Raw genomic sequence first — 15,196 nt, 5'->3', positions numbered from 1 at the left:
TTAGGGCTGAGGCTAACCCTAACCCTAACACTATCCTACGGCTGATGCTAACCCTAACCCTAACCCTAACACTATCCTAGGACTAATGCTAACCCTAACCCTAACACTATCCTAGGCCTGATGCGAACCCTAACCCTAACCCTAACACTATCCTAGGTCTGATGCTAACCCTAACCCTAACACTATCCTAGGGCTGATGCTAACCCTAACCCTAACCCTAACACTATCCTAGGGCTGATGCTAACCCTAACACTAACACTATCCTAGGCCTGATGCTAACCCTAACCCTAACCCTAACACTATCCTAGGGCTAATGCTAACCCTAACCCTAACACTATCCTAGGGCTGATGCTAACCCTAACCCTAACCCTAACACTATCTTAGGGCTGAGGCTAACCCTAACCCTAACTCTAACACTATCTTAGGGCTGAGGCTAACCCTAACCCTAACACTATCCTACGGCTGATGCTAACCCTAACCCTAACCCTAACACTATCCTAGGGCTAATGCTAACCCTAAACCTAACACTATCCTAGGCCTGATGGAACCCTAACCCTAACCCTAACACTATCCTAGGTCTGATGCTAACCCTAACCCTAACACTATCCTAGGGCTGATGCTAACCCTAACCCTAACCCTAACACTCTCCTAGGGCTGATGCTAACCATAACCCTAACACTATCCTAGGCCTGATGCTAACCCTAACCCTAACACCATCGTAGGTCTGATGCTAACTCTAAACCTAACACTATACTAGGGCTGATGCTAACCCTAACCCTAACCCTAACACTATCCTAGGGCTGATGTTAACCCTAACCCTAACACTATCCTAGGGCTGATGCTAACCCTAACCCTAACCCTAAGACTCTCCTAGGGCTGATGCTAACCCTAACCCTAACACTATCCTAAGCCTGATGCTAACCCTAACCCTAACACTATCCTAGGGCTGATGCTAACCCTAACCCTAACCCTAACACTATCCTAGGCCTGATGCTAACCCTATCCCTAACCCTAACACTCTCCTAGGGCTGAGGCTAACCCTAACCCTAACACTATCCTAGGGCTGATGCTAACCCTAACCCTAACCCTAACACTATCCTAGGGTTGATGCCAACCCTAACCTTAACACTATCCTAGGGCTGATGCTAACCATAACCATAACCCTAACACTATCCTAGGGCTGATGCTAACCCTAACCCTAACACTATCCTAGGGCTGATGCTAACCCTAACCCTAACCCTAACACTATCCTAGGACTGATGCTAACCCTAACCCTAACACTATCCTAGGGCTGATGCTAACCCTAACCCTAACTCTAACACTATCCTAGGGCTGATGCTAACCCTAACCCTAACAGTATCCTAGGGCTGATGCTAACCCTAACCCTAACCCTAACACTGTCCTAGGGCTGATGCTAACCCTAACACTAACAATATCCTAGGCCTGATGATATCCATAACCCTAAACCGAACACTATCCTAGGGCTGATGCTAACCCTAATCCTAACCCTAACACTATCCTAGGGCTGATTCTAACCGTAACCCTAACAAAATCCTAGGCCTGATGCTAACCCTAACCCTTACCCTAACACTATCCTAGGGCTGATGATAACCTAACCATAACCCTAACACTATCCTAGGGCTGATACTAACCCTATCCCTAACCCTAACACTATCCTAGGGCGGATGGTAACCCTAACCCTAACCCTAACACTATCCTAGGGCTAAAGCTAACCCTAACACTAACACTATCCTAGGGCTGATGCTAACCCTAACCCTAACCCTAACACTATCCTAGGGCTGATGCTAACCCTAACCCTAACTCTAACAATATCTTAGGGCTGAGGCTAACCCTAACCCTAACACTATCCTACGGCTGATGCTAACCCTAACCATAACCCTAACACTATCCTAGGGCTAATGCTAACCCTAACCCTAACACTATCCTAGGCCTGATGCTAACCCTAACCCTAACCCTAACACTATCCTAGGGCTGATGCTAACCCTAACCCTAACCCTAACACTATCCTAGGGCTGATGCTAACCCTAACCCTAACCCTACACTGTCCTAGGGCTGATGCTAACCCTAACACTAACAATATCCTAGGCCTGATGATATCCATAACCCTAAACCGAACACTATCCTAGGGCTGATGCTAACCCTAACCCTAACCCTAACACTATCCTAGGCCTGATGCTAACCCTAACCTTTACCCTAACACTATCCTAGGGCTGATGCTAAACCTAACCATAACCCTAACACTATCCTAGGGCTGATGCTAACCCTATCCGTAACCCTAACACTATCCTAGGGCGGATGCTAACCCTAACCCTAACCCTAACACTATCCTAGGGCTAATGCTAACCCTAACACTAACACTATCCTAGGGCTGATGCTAACCCTAACCCTAACCCTAACACTATCCTAGGGCTGATGCTAACCCTAACCCTAACTCTAACACTATCTTAGGGCTGAGGCTAACCCTAACCCTAACACTATCCTACGGCTGATGCTCACCCTAACCATAACCCTAACACTATCCTAGGGCTAATGCTAACCCTAACCCTAACACTATCCTAGGCCTGATGCTAACCCTAACCCTAACCCTAACACTATCCTAGGGCTGATGCTAACCCTAACCCTAACACTATCCTAGGGCTGGTGCTAACCCTAACCCTAACCCTAACACTATCCTAGGGCTGATGCTAACCCTAACACTAACACTATCCTAGGCCTGATGCTAACCCTAACCCTAACCCTAACACTATCCTAGGGCTAATGCTAACCCTAACCCTAACACTATCCTAGGGCTGATGCTAACCCTAACCCTAACACTCTCCTAGGCCTGATGCTAACCCTAACCCTAACACTTACACTATCCTAGGGCTGATGCTAACCCTAACACTAACCCTAACACTATCCTAGGTCTGATGCTAACCCTAACCTAACACTATCCTAGGGCTGATGCTAACCCTAACCCTAACCTTAACACTATCCTAGGGCTGATGTTAACCCTAACCCTAATACTATCCTAGGGCTGATGCTAACCTTAACCCTAACCCTAACACTCTCCTAGGGCTGATGCTAACCATAACCCTAACACTATCCTAGGCCTGATGCTAACCCTAACCCTAACACCATCCTAGGTCTGATGCTAACTCTAAACCTAACACTATACTAGGGCTGATGCTAACCCTAACCCTAACCCTAACACTATCCTAGGGCTGATGTTAACCCTAACCCTAACACTATCCTAGGGCTGATGCTAACCCTAACCCTAACCCTAACACTCTCCTAGGGCTGATGCTAACCCTAACCCTAACACTATCCTAGGCCTGATGCTAACCCTAACCCTAACACTATCCTAGGGCTGATGCTATCCCTAACCCTAACCCTAACACTATCCTAGGCCTGATGCTAACCCTATCCCTAACCCTAACACTCTCCTAGGGCTGAGGCTAACCCAAACCCTAACACTATCCTAGGGCTGATGCTAACCCTAACCCTAACCCTAACACTATCCTAGGGTTGATGCTAACCCTAACTCTAACACTATCCTAGGGCTGATGCTAACCATAACCCTAACCCTAACACTATCCTAGGTCTGATGCTAACCCTAACCCTAACACTATCCTAGGGCTGATGCTAACCCTAACCCTAACCCTAACACTATCCTAGGGCTGATGCTAACCCTAACCCTAACACTATCCTAGGGCTGATGCTAACCCTAACCCTAACCCTAACACTATCCTAGGGCTGATGCTAACCGTAACCCTAACAGTATCCTAGGGCTGATGCTAACCCTAACCCTAACCCTAAAACTATCCTATGGCTGATGATAACCCGAACCCTAACCCTAACACTATCCTAGAGCTGATGCTAACGCTAACCCTAACCCTAACCCTAACCCTAATGCTATCCTAGGGCTGACGCTAACCCTAACCCTAACCCTAACACTATCCTAGGGCTGATGCTAACCCTAACACTAACACTATCCTAGGGCTGATGCTAACCCTAACCCTAACCCTAACACTGTCCTAGGGCTGATGCTAACCCTAACCCTAACTCTAACACTATCCTAGGGCTGAGGTTAACCCTAACCTAACACTATCCTACGGCTGATGCTAACCGTAACCCTAACCCTAACACTATCCTAAGGCTGATGATAACCCTAACACTAACACTATCCTAGGCCTGGTGTTAACCCTAAGCCTAACCCTAACACTATCCTAGGGGTGATGCTAACCCTAACCCTAATAATATCCTAGGGTTGATGCTAACCCTAACCCTAACCCTAACTCTATCCTAGGGCTGATGCTAACCCTAACCCTAACCCTAACACTATCCTAGGGCTGATGATAACCCTAACCCTAACTCTAACACTATCCTAGGGCTGATGCTAACCCTAACCCTAACAATATCCTAGGCCTGATGATATCCCTAACCGTAAACCTAACACTATCCTAGGGCTGATGCTAACCCTAACCCTAACGCTAACACTATCCTAGGTCTGATGCTAACCCTAACACTAACACTATCCTAGGGCTGATGCTAACCCAAACCCTAACCCTAACACTATCCTAGGGCTGATGCTAACACTAACCCTAACTCTAACACTATCCTAGGGCTGAGGCTAACCCTAACCCTAACACTATCCTACGGCTGATGCTAACCCTAACCCTAACCCTAACACTATCCTAAGGCTAATGCTAACCCTAACACTAACACTATCCTAGGCCTGGTGCTAACCCTAACCCTATCCCTAACACTATTCTAGGGCTGATGCTAACCCTAACCCTAATAATATCCTAGGGCTGATGCTAACCCTAACCCTAACCCTAACACTATCCTAGGGCTGATGCTAACACTAACCCTAACTCTAACACTATCCTAGGGCTGAGGCTTACCCTAACACGAACACTATCCTAGGCCTAGTGCTAACCCTAACCCTATCCCTAACACTATTCTAGGGCTGATGCTAACCCTAACCCTAATAATATCCTAGGGCTGATGCTAACCCTAACCCTAACCCTAACACTATCCTAGGGCTGATGCTAACCCTAACCCTAACCCTAACACTATCCTAGGGCTGATGCTAACCCTAACCCTAACCCTAACACTGTCCTAGGGCTGATGCTAACCCTAACACTAACAATATCCTAGGCCTGATGATATCCATAACCCTAAACCTAACACTATCCTAGGGCTGATGCTAACCCTAACCCTAACCCTAACACTATCCTAGGGATGATTCTAACCCTAACCCTAACCCTAACACTATCCTAAGTCTGATGCTAACCCTAGCCCTCACACTATCCTAGGCCTGATGATAACCCTAACCCTAACCTTAAAACTATCCTAGGGCTGATGCTAACCCTAACGCTAACCCTAACACTATCCTAGAGCTGATGCTAACCCTAACCCTAACAATATCCTAGGAATGATGATAACCCTAACCCTAACCCTAACACTATCCTAGGGTTTATGTTAACCCTAACCCTAACACTATCCTAGGGCTGATGCTAACCCTAACACTAACACTATCCTAGGGCTGATGCTAACACTAACCCTAACCCTAACACTATCCTAGGGCTGATGCTAACCCTAACCCTAACTCTAACACTATCTTAGGGCTGAGGCTAACCCTAACCCAAACACTATCCTACGGCTGATGCTAACCCTAACCCTAACCCTAACACTATCCTAAGGCTGATGCTAACCCTAACACTAACACTATCCTGGGCCTGGTGCTAACCCTAACCCTAACCCTAACACTATCCTAGGGCTGATGCTCACCCTAACCATAACCCTAACACTATCCTAGGGCTAATGCTAACCCTAACCCTAACACTATCCTAGGCCTGATGCTAACCCTAACCCTAACACTAACACTATCCTACGGCTGATGCTCACCCTAACCATAACCCTAACACTATCCTAGGGCTAATGCTAACCCTAACCCTAACACTATCCTAGGCCTGATGCTAACCCTAACCCTAACCCTAACACTATCCTAGGGCTGATGCTAACCCTAACCCTAACACTATCCTAGGGCTGGTGCTAAGCCTAACCCTAACCCTAACACTATCCTAGGGCTGATGCTAACCCTAACACTAACACTATCCTAGGCCTGATGCTAACCCTAACCCTAACCCTAACACTATCCTAGGGCTAATGCTAACCCTAACCCTAACACTATCCTAGGGCTGATGCTAACCCTAACCCTAACACTCTCCTAGGCCTGATGCTAACCCTAACCCTAACACTTACACTATCCTAGGGCTGATGCTAACCCTAACACTAACCCTAACACTATCCTAGGTCTGATGCTAACCCTAACCTAACACTATCCTAGGGCTGATGCTAACCCTAACCCTAACCTTAACACTATCCTAGGGCTGATGTTAACCCTAACCCTAATACTATCCTAGGGCTGATGCTAACCTTAACCCTAACCCTAACACTCTCCTAGGGCTGATGCTAACCATAACCCTAACACTATCCTAGGCCTGATGCTAACCCTAACCCTAACACCATCCTAGGTCTGATGCTAACTCTAAACCTAACACTATACTAGGGCTGATGCTAACCCTAACCCTAACACTATCCTAGGGCTGATGTTAACCCTAACCCTAACACTATCCTAGGGCTGATGCTAACCCTAACCCTAACCCTAACACTCTCCTAGGGCTGATGCTAACCCTAACCCTAACACTATCCTAGGCCTGATGCTAACCCTAACCCTAACACTATCCTAGGGCTGATGCTATCCCTAACCCTAACCCTAACACTATCCTAGGCCTGATGCTAACCCTATCCCTAACCCTAACACTCTCCTAGGGCTGAGGCTAACCCAAACCCTAACACTATCCTAGGGCTGATGCTAACCCTAACCCTAACCCTAACACTATCCTAGGGTTGATGCTAACCCTAACTCTAACACTATCCTAGGGCTGATGCTAACCATAACCCTAACCCTAACACTATCCTAGGTCTGATGCTAACCCTAACCCTAACACTATCCTAGGGCTGATGCTAACCCTAACCCTAACCCTAACACTATCCTAGGGCTGATGCTAACCCTAACCCTAACACTATCCTAGGACTGATGCTAACCCTAACCCTAACCCTAACACTATCCTAGGGCTGATGCTAACCGTAACCCTAACAGTATCCTAGGGCTGATGCTAACCCTAACCCTAACCCTAAAACTATCCTATGGCTGATGATAACCCGAACCCTAACTCTAACACTATCCTAGAGCTGATGCTAACGCTAACCCTAACCCTAACCCTAACCCTAATGCTATCCTAGGGCTGACGCTAACCCTAACCCTAACCCTAACACTATCCTAGGGCTGATGCTAACCCTAACACTAACACTATTCTAGGGCTGATGCTAACCCTAACCCTAACACTAACACTGTCCTAGGGCTGATGCTAACCCTAACCCTAACTCTAACACTATCCTAGGGCTGAGGTTAACCCTAACCTAACACTATCCTACGGCTGATGCTAACCGTAACCCTAACCCTAACACTATCCTAAGGCTGATGATAACCCTAACACTAACACTATCCTAGGCCTGGTGTTAACCCTAAGCCTAACCCTAACACTATCCTAGGGCTGATGCTAACCCTAACCCTAATAATATCCTAGGGTTGATGCTAACCCTAACCCTAACCCTAACTCTATCCTAGGGCTGATGCTAACCCTAACCCTAACCCTAACACTATCCTAGGGCTGATGATAACCCTAACCCTAACTCTAACACTATCCTAGGGCTGATGCTAACCCTAACCCTAACAATATCCTAGGCCTGATTATATCCCTAACCGTAAACCTAACACTATCCTAGGGCTGATGCTAACCCTAACCCTAACGCTAACACTATCCTAGGGCTGATGCTAACCCTAACACTAACACTATCCTAGGGCTGATGCTAACCCAAACCCTAACCCTAACACTATCCTAGGGCTGATGCTAACACTAACCCTAACTCTAACACTATCCTAGGGCTGAGGCTAACCCTAACCCTAACACTATCCTACGGCTGATGCTAACCCTAACCCTAACCCTAACACTATCCTAAGGCTAATGCTAACCCTAACACTAACACTATCCTAGGCCTGGTGCTAACCCTAACCCTATCCCTAACACTATTCTAGGGCTGATGCTAACCCTAACCCTAATAATATCCTAGGGCTGATGCTAACCCTAACCCTAACCCTAACACTATCCTAGGGCTGATGCTAACCCTAACACTAACACTATCCTAGGGCTGATGCTAACATTAACCCTAACCCTAACACTATCCTAGGGCTGATGCTAACCCTATCCCTAACTCTAACACTATCTTAGGGCTGAGGCTAACCCTAACACAAACACTATCTTACGGCTGATGCTAACCCTAACCCTAACCCTAACACTATCCTAAGGCTGATGCTAACCCTAACACTAACACTATCCTGGGCCTGGTGCTAACCCTAACCCTAACCCTAACACTATCCTAGGGCTGATGCTAACCCTAACCCTAACCCTACCACTATCCTAGGGCTGATGCTAACCCTAAACCTAACACTCTCCTAGGCCTGATGCTAACCCTAACCCTAACACTTACACTATCCTAGGGCTGATGCTAACCCTAACACTAACCCTAACACTATCCTAGGTCTGATGCTAACCCTAAACCTAACACTATCCTAGGGCTGATGCTAACCCTAACCCTAACCTTAACACTATCCTAGGGCTGATGTTAACCCTAACCCTAATACTATCCTAGGGCTGATGCTAACCTTAACCCTAACCCTGACACTCTCCTAGGGCTGATGCTAACCATAACCCTAACACTATCCTAGGCCTGATGCTAACCCTAACCCTAACACCATCCTAGGTCTGATGCTAACTCTAAACCTAACACTATACTAGGGCTGATGCTAACCCTAACCCTAACCCTAACACTATCCTAGGTTTGATGTTAACCCTAACCCTAACACTATCCTAGGGCTGATGCTAACCCTAACCCTAACCCTAACACTCTCCTAGCGCTGATGCTAACCCTAACCCTAACACTATCCTAGGCCTGATGCTAACCCTAACCCTAACACTATCCTAGGGCTGATGCTAACCCTAACCCTAACCCTAACACTATCCTAGGCCTGATGCTAACCCTATCCCTAACCCTACACTCTCCTAGGGCTGAGGCTAACCCTAACCCTAACACTATCCTAGGGCTGATGCTAACCCTAACCCTAACCCTAACACTATCCTAGGGTTGATGCTAACCTTAACCCTAACACTATCCTAGGGCTGATGCTAACCATAACCCTAACCCTAACACTATCCTAGGGCTGATGCTAACCCTAACCCTAACACTATCTTAGGGCTGATGCTAACCCTAACCCTAACCCTAACACTATCCTAGGGCTGATGCTAACCCTAACCCTAACACTATCCTAGGGCTGATGCTAACCCTAACCCTAACCCTAACACTATCCTAGGGCTGATGCTAACCCTAACCCTAACACTATCCTAGGGCTGATGCTAACCCTAACCCTAACCCTAACACTATCCTTGGGCTGATGCTAACCCTAACACTAACACTATCCTAGGGCTGATGCTAACCCTAACCCTAACCCTAACACTGTCCTAGGGCTGATGCTAACCCTAACCCTAACTCTAACACTATCCTACGGCTGATGCTAACCCTAACCCTAACCCTAACACTATCCTAAGGCTGATGCTAACCCTAACACTAACACTATCCTAGGCCTGGTGCTAACCCTAAGCCTAACCCTAACACTATCCTAGGGCTGATGCTAACCCTAACCCTAATAATATCCTAGGGTTGATGCTAACCCTAACCCTAACCCTAACACTATCCTAGGGCTGATGCTAACCCTAACCCTAACCCTAACACTATCCTAGGGCTGATGATAACCCTAACCCTAACTCTAACACTATCCTAGGGCTGATGCTAACCCTAACCCTAACAATATCCTAGGCCTGATGATATCCCTAACCCTAAACCTAACACTATCCTAGGGCTGATGCTAACCCTAACCCTAACGCTAACACTATCCTAGGGCTGATGCTAACCCTAACACTAACACTATCCTAGGGCTGATGCTAACCCAAACCCTAACCCTAACACTATCCTAGGGCTGATGCTAACACTAAACCTAACTCTAACACTATCCTAGGGCTGAGGCTAACCCTAACCCTAACACTATCCTACGGCTGATGCTAACCCTAACCCTAACCCTAACACTATCCTAAGGCTAATGCTAACCCTAACACTAACACTATCCTAGGCCTGGTGCTAACCCTAACCCTATCCCTAACACTATTCTAGGGCTGATGCTAACCCTAACCCTAATAATATCCTAGGGCTGATGCTAACCCTAACCCTAACCCTAACACTATCCTACGGCTGATGCTAACACTAACCCTAACTCTAACACTATCCTAGGGCTGAGGCTAACCCTAACACTAACACTATCCTAGGCCTGGTGCTAACCCTAACCCTATCCCTAACACTATTCTAGGGCTGATGCTAACCCTAACCCTACTAATATCCTAGGGCTGATGCTAACCCTAACCCTAACCCTAACACTATCCTAGGGCTAATGCTAACCCTAACCCTAACCCTAACACTATCCTAGGGCTGATGCTAACCCTAACCCTAACCCTAACACTGTCCTAGGGCTGATGCTAACCCTAACACTAACAATATCCTAGGCCTGATGATATCCATAACCCTAAACCTAACACTATCCTAGGGCTGATGCTAACCCTAACCCTAACCCTAACACTATCCTAGGGCTGATTCTAACCCTAACCCTAACCCTAACACTTTCCTAAGTCTGATGCTAACCCTAGCCCTCACACTATCCTAGGCCTGATGATAACCCTAACCCTACCCTTAAAACTATCCTAGGGCTGATGCTAACCCTAACGCTAACCCTAACACTATCCTAGAGCTGATGCTAACCCTAACCCTAACAATATCCTAGGAATGATGATAACCCTAACCCTAACCCTAACACTATCCTAGGGTTTATGTTAACCCTAACCCTAACACTATCCTAGGGCTGATGCTAACCCAAACCCTAACCCTAACACTATCCTAGAGCTGATGCTAACGCTAAACCTAACCCTAACCCTAACCCTAATGCTATCCTAGGGCTGACGCTAACCCTAACCCTAACCCTAACACTATCCTAGGGCTGATGCTAACCCTAACACTAACACTATCCTAGGGCTGATGCTAACCCTAACCCTAACCCTAACACTGTCCTAGGGCTGATGCTAACCCTAACCCTAACTCTAACACTATCCTAGGGCTGAGGCTAACCCTAACCCTAACACTATCCTACGGCTGATGCTAACCCTAACCCTAACCCTAACACTATCCTAAGGCTGATGCTAACCCTAACACTAACACTATCGTAGGCCTGGTGCTAACCCTAAGCCTAATCCTAACACTATCCTAGGGCTGATGCTAACCCTAACCCTAATAATATCCTAGGGTTGATGCTAACCCTAACCCTAACCCTAACACTATCCTAGGGCTGATGCTAACCCTAACCCTAACCCTAACACTATCCTAGGGCTGATGATAACCCTACCCCTAACTCTAACACTATCCTAGGGCTGATACTAACCCTAACCCTAACAATATCATAGGCCTGATGATATCCCTAACCCTAAACCTAACACTATCCTAGGGCTGATGCTAACCCTAACCCTAACGCTAACACTATCCTAGGGCTGATGCTAACCCTAACACTAACACTATCCTAGGGCTGATGCTAACCCAAACCCTAACCCTAACACTATCCTAGGGCTGATGCTAACACTAACCCTAACTCTAACACTATCCTAGGGCTGAGGCTAACCCTAACCCTAACACTATCCTACGGCTGATGCTTACCCTAACCCTAACCCTAACACTATCCTAAGGCTAATGCTAACCCTAACACTAACACTATCCTAGGCCTGGTGCTAACCCTAACCCTCTCCCTAACACTATTCTAGGGCTGATGCTAACCCTAACCCTAATAATATCCTAGGGCTGATGCTAACCCTAACCCTAACCCTAACACTATCCTAGGGCTGATGCTAACCCTAACCCTAACCCTAACACTATCCTAGGGCTGATGCTAACCGTAACCCTAACAGTATCCTAGGGCTGATGCTAACCCTAACCCTAACCCTAAAACTATCCTATGGCTGATGATAACCCGAACCCTAACTCTAACACTATCCTAGAGCTGATGCTAACGCTAACCCTAACCCTAACCCTAACCCTAATGCTATCCTAGGGCTGACGCTAACCCTAACCCTAACCCTAACACTATCCTAGGGCTGATGCTAACCCTAACACTAACACTATTCTAGGGCTGATGCTAACCCTAACCCTAACCCTAACACTGTCCTAGGGCTGATGCTAACCCTAACCCTAACTCTAACACTATCCTAGGGCTGAGGTTAACCCTAACCTAACACTATCCTACGGCTGATGCTAACCGTAACCCTAACCCTAACACTATCCTAAGGCTGATGATAACCCTAACACTAACACTATCCTAGGCCTGGTGTTAACCCTAAGCCTAACCCTAACACTATCCTAGGGCTGATGCTAACCCTAACCCTAATAATATCCTAGGGTTGATGCTAACCCTAACCCTAACCCTAACTCTATCCTAGGGCTGATGCTAACCCTAACCCTAACCCTAACACTATCCTAGGGCTGATGATAACCCTAACCCTAACTCTAACACTATCCTAGGGCTGATGCTAACCCTAACCCTAACAATATCCTAGGCCTGATTATATCCCTAACCGTAAACCTAACACTATCCTAGGGCTGATGCTAACCCTAACCCTAACGCTAACACTATCCTAGGGCTGATGCTAACCCTAACACTAACACTATCCTAGGGCTGATGCTAACCCAAACCCTAACCCTAACACTATCCTAGGGCTGATGCTAACACTAACCCTAACTCTAACACTATCCTAGGGCTGAGGCTAACCCTAACCCTAACACTATCCTACGGCTGATGCTAACCCTAACCCTAACCCTAACACTATCCTAAGGCTAATGCTAACCCTAACACTAACACTATCCTAGGCCTGGTGCTAACCCTAACCCTATCCCTAACACTATTCTAGGGCTGATGCTAACCCTAACCCTAATAATATCCTAGGGCTGATGCTAACCCTAACCCTAACCCTAACACTATCCTAGGGCTGATGCTAACACTAACCCTAACTCTAACACTATCCTAGGGCTGAGGCTTACCCTAACACGAACACTATCCTAGGCCTAGTGCTAACCCTAACCCTATCCCTAACACAATTCTAGGGCTGATGCTAACCCTAACCCTAATAATATCCTAGGGCTGATGCTAACCCTAACCCTAACCCTAACACTATCCTAGGGCTGATGCTAACCCTAACCCTAACCCTAACACTATCCTAGGGCTGATGCTAACCCTAACCCTAACCCTAACACTGTCCTAGGGCTGATGCTAACCCTAACACTAACAATATCCTAGGCCTGATGATATCCATAACCCTAAACCTAACACTATCCTAGGGCTGATGCTAACCCTAACCCTAACCCTAACACTATCCTAGGGCGGATTCTAACCCTAACCCTAACCCTAACACTATCCTAAGTCTGATGCTAACCCTAGCCCTCACACTATCCTAGGCCTGATGATAACCCTAACCCTAACCTTAAAACTATCCTAGGGCTGATGCTAACCCTAACGCTAACCCTAACACTATCCTAGAGCTGATGCTAACCCTAACCTAACAATATCCTAGGAATGATGATAACCCTAACCCTAACCCTAACACTATCCTAGGGTTTATGTTAACCCTAACCCTAACACTATCCTAGGGCTGATGCTAACCCTAACACTAACACTATCCTAGGGCTGATGCTAACATTAACCCTAACCCTAACACTATCCTAGGGCTGATGCTAACCCTATCCCTAACTCTAACACTATCTTAGGGCTGAGGCTAACCCTAACACAAACACTATCTTACGGCTGATGCTAACCCTAACCCTAACCCTAACACTATCCTAAGGCTGATGCTAACCCTAACACTAACACTATCCTGGGCCTGGTGCTAACCCTAACCCTAACCCTAACACTATCCTAGGGCTGATGCTAACCCTAACCCTAACCCTACCACTATCCTAGGGCTGATGCTAACCCTAACCCTAACACTCTCCTAGGCCTGATGCTAACCCTAACCCTAACACTTACACTATCCTAGGGCTGATGCTAACCCTAACACTAACCCTAACACTATCCTAGGTCTGATGCTAACCCTAAACCTAACACTATCCTAGGGCTGATGCTAACCCTAACCCTAACCTTAACACTATCCTAGGGCTGATGTTAACCCTAACCCTAATACTATCCTAGGGCTGATGCTAACCTTAACCCTAACCCTGACACTCTCCTAGGGCTGATGCTAACCATAACCCTAACACTATCCTAGGCCTGATGCTAACCCTAACCCTAACACCATCCTAGGTCTGATGCTAACTCTAAACCTAACACTATACTAGGGCTGATGCTAACCCTAACCCTAACCCTAACACTATCCTAGGTTTGATGTTAACCCTAACCCTAACACTATCCTAGGGCTGATGCTAACCCTAACCCTAACCCTAACACTCTCCTAGCGCTGATGCTAACCCTAACCCTAACACTATCCTAGGCCTGATGCTAACCCTAACCCTAACACTATCCTAGGGCTGATGCTAACCCTAACCCTAACCCTAACACTATCCTAGGCCTGATGCTAACCCTATCCCTAACCCTACACTCTCCTAGGGCTGAGGCTAACCCTAACCCTAACACTATCCTAGGGCTGATGCTAACCCTAACCCTAACCCTAACACTATCCTAGGGTTGATGCTAACCTTAACCCTAACACTATCCTAGGGCTGATGCTAACCATAACCCTAACCCTAACACTATCCTAGGGCTGATGCTAACCCTAACCCTAACACTATCTTAGGGCTGATGCTAACCCTAACCCTAACCCTAACACTATCCTAGGGCTGATGCTAACCCTAACCCTAACACTATCCTAGGGCTGATGCTAACCCTAACCCTAACCCTAACACTATCCTAGGGCTGATGCTAACCCTAACCCTAACA

Source organism: Lemur catta, chromosome 12 (genome assembly GCF_020740605.2).
Source record: "Lemur catta isolate mLemCat1 chromosome 12, mLemCat1.pri, whole genome shotgun sequence".
Taxonomy (NCBI): Eukaryota; Metazoa; Chordata; class Mammalia; order Primates; family Lemuridae; genus Lemur; species Lemur catta.
The sequence above is the reverse complement of the archived record's forward strand: the minus strand, read 5'-3'. Positions refer to the sequence as shown.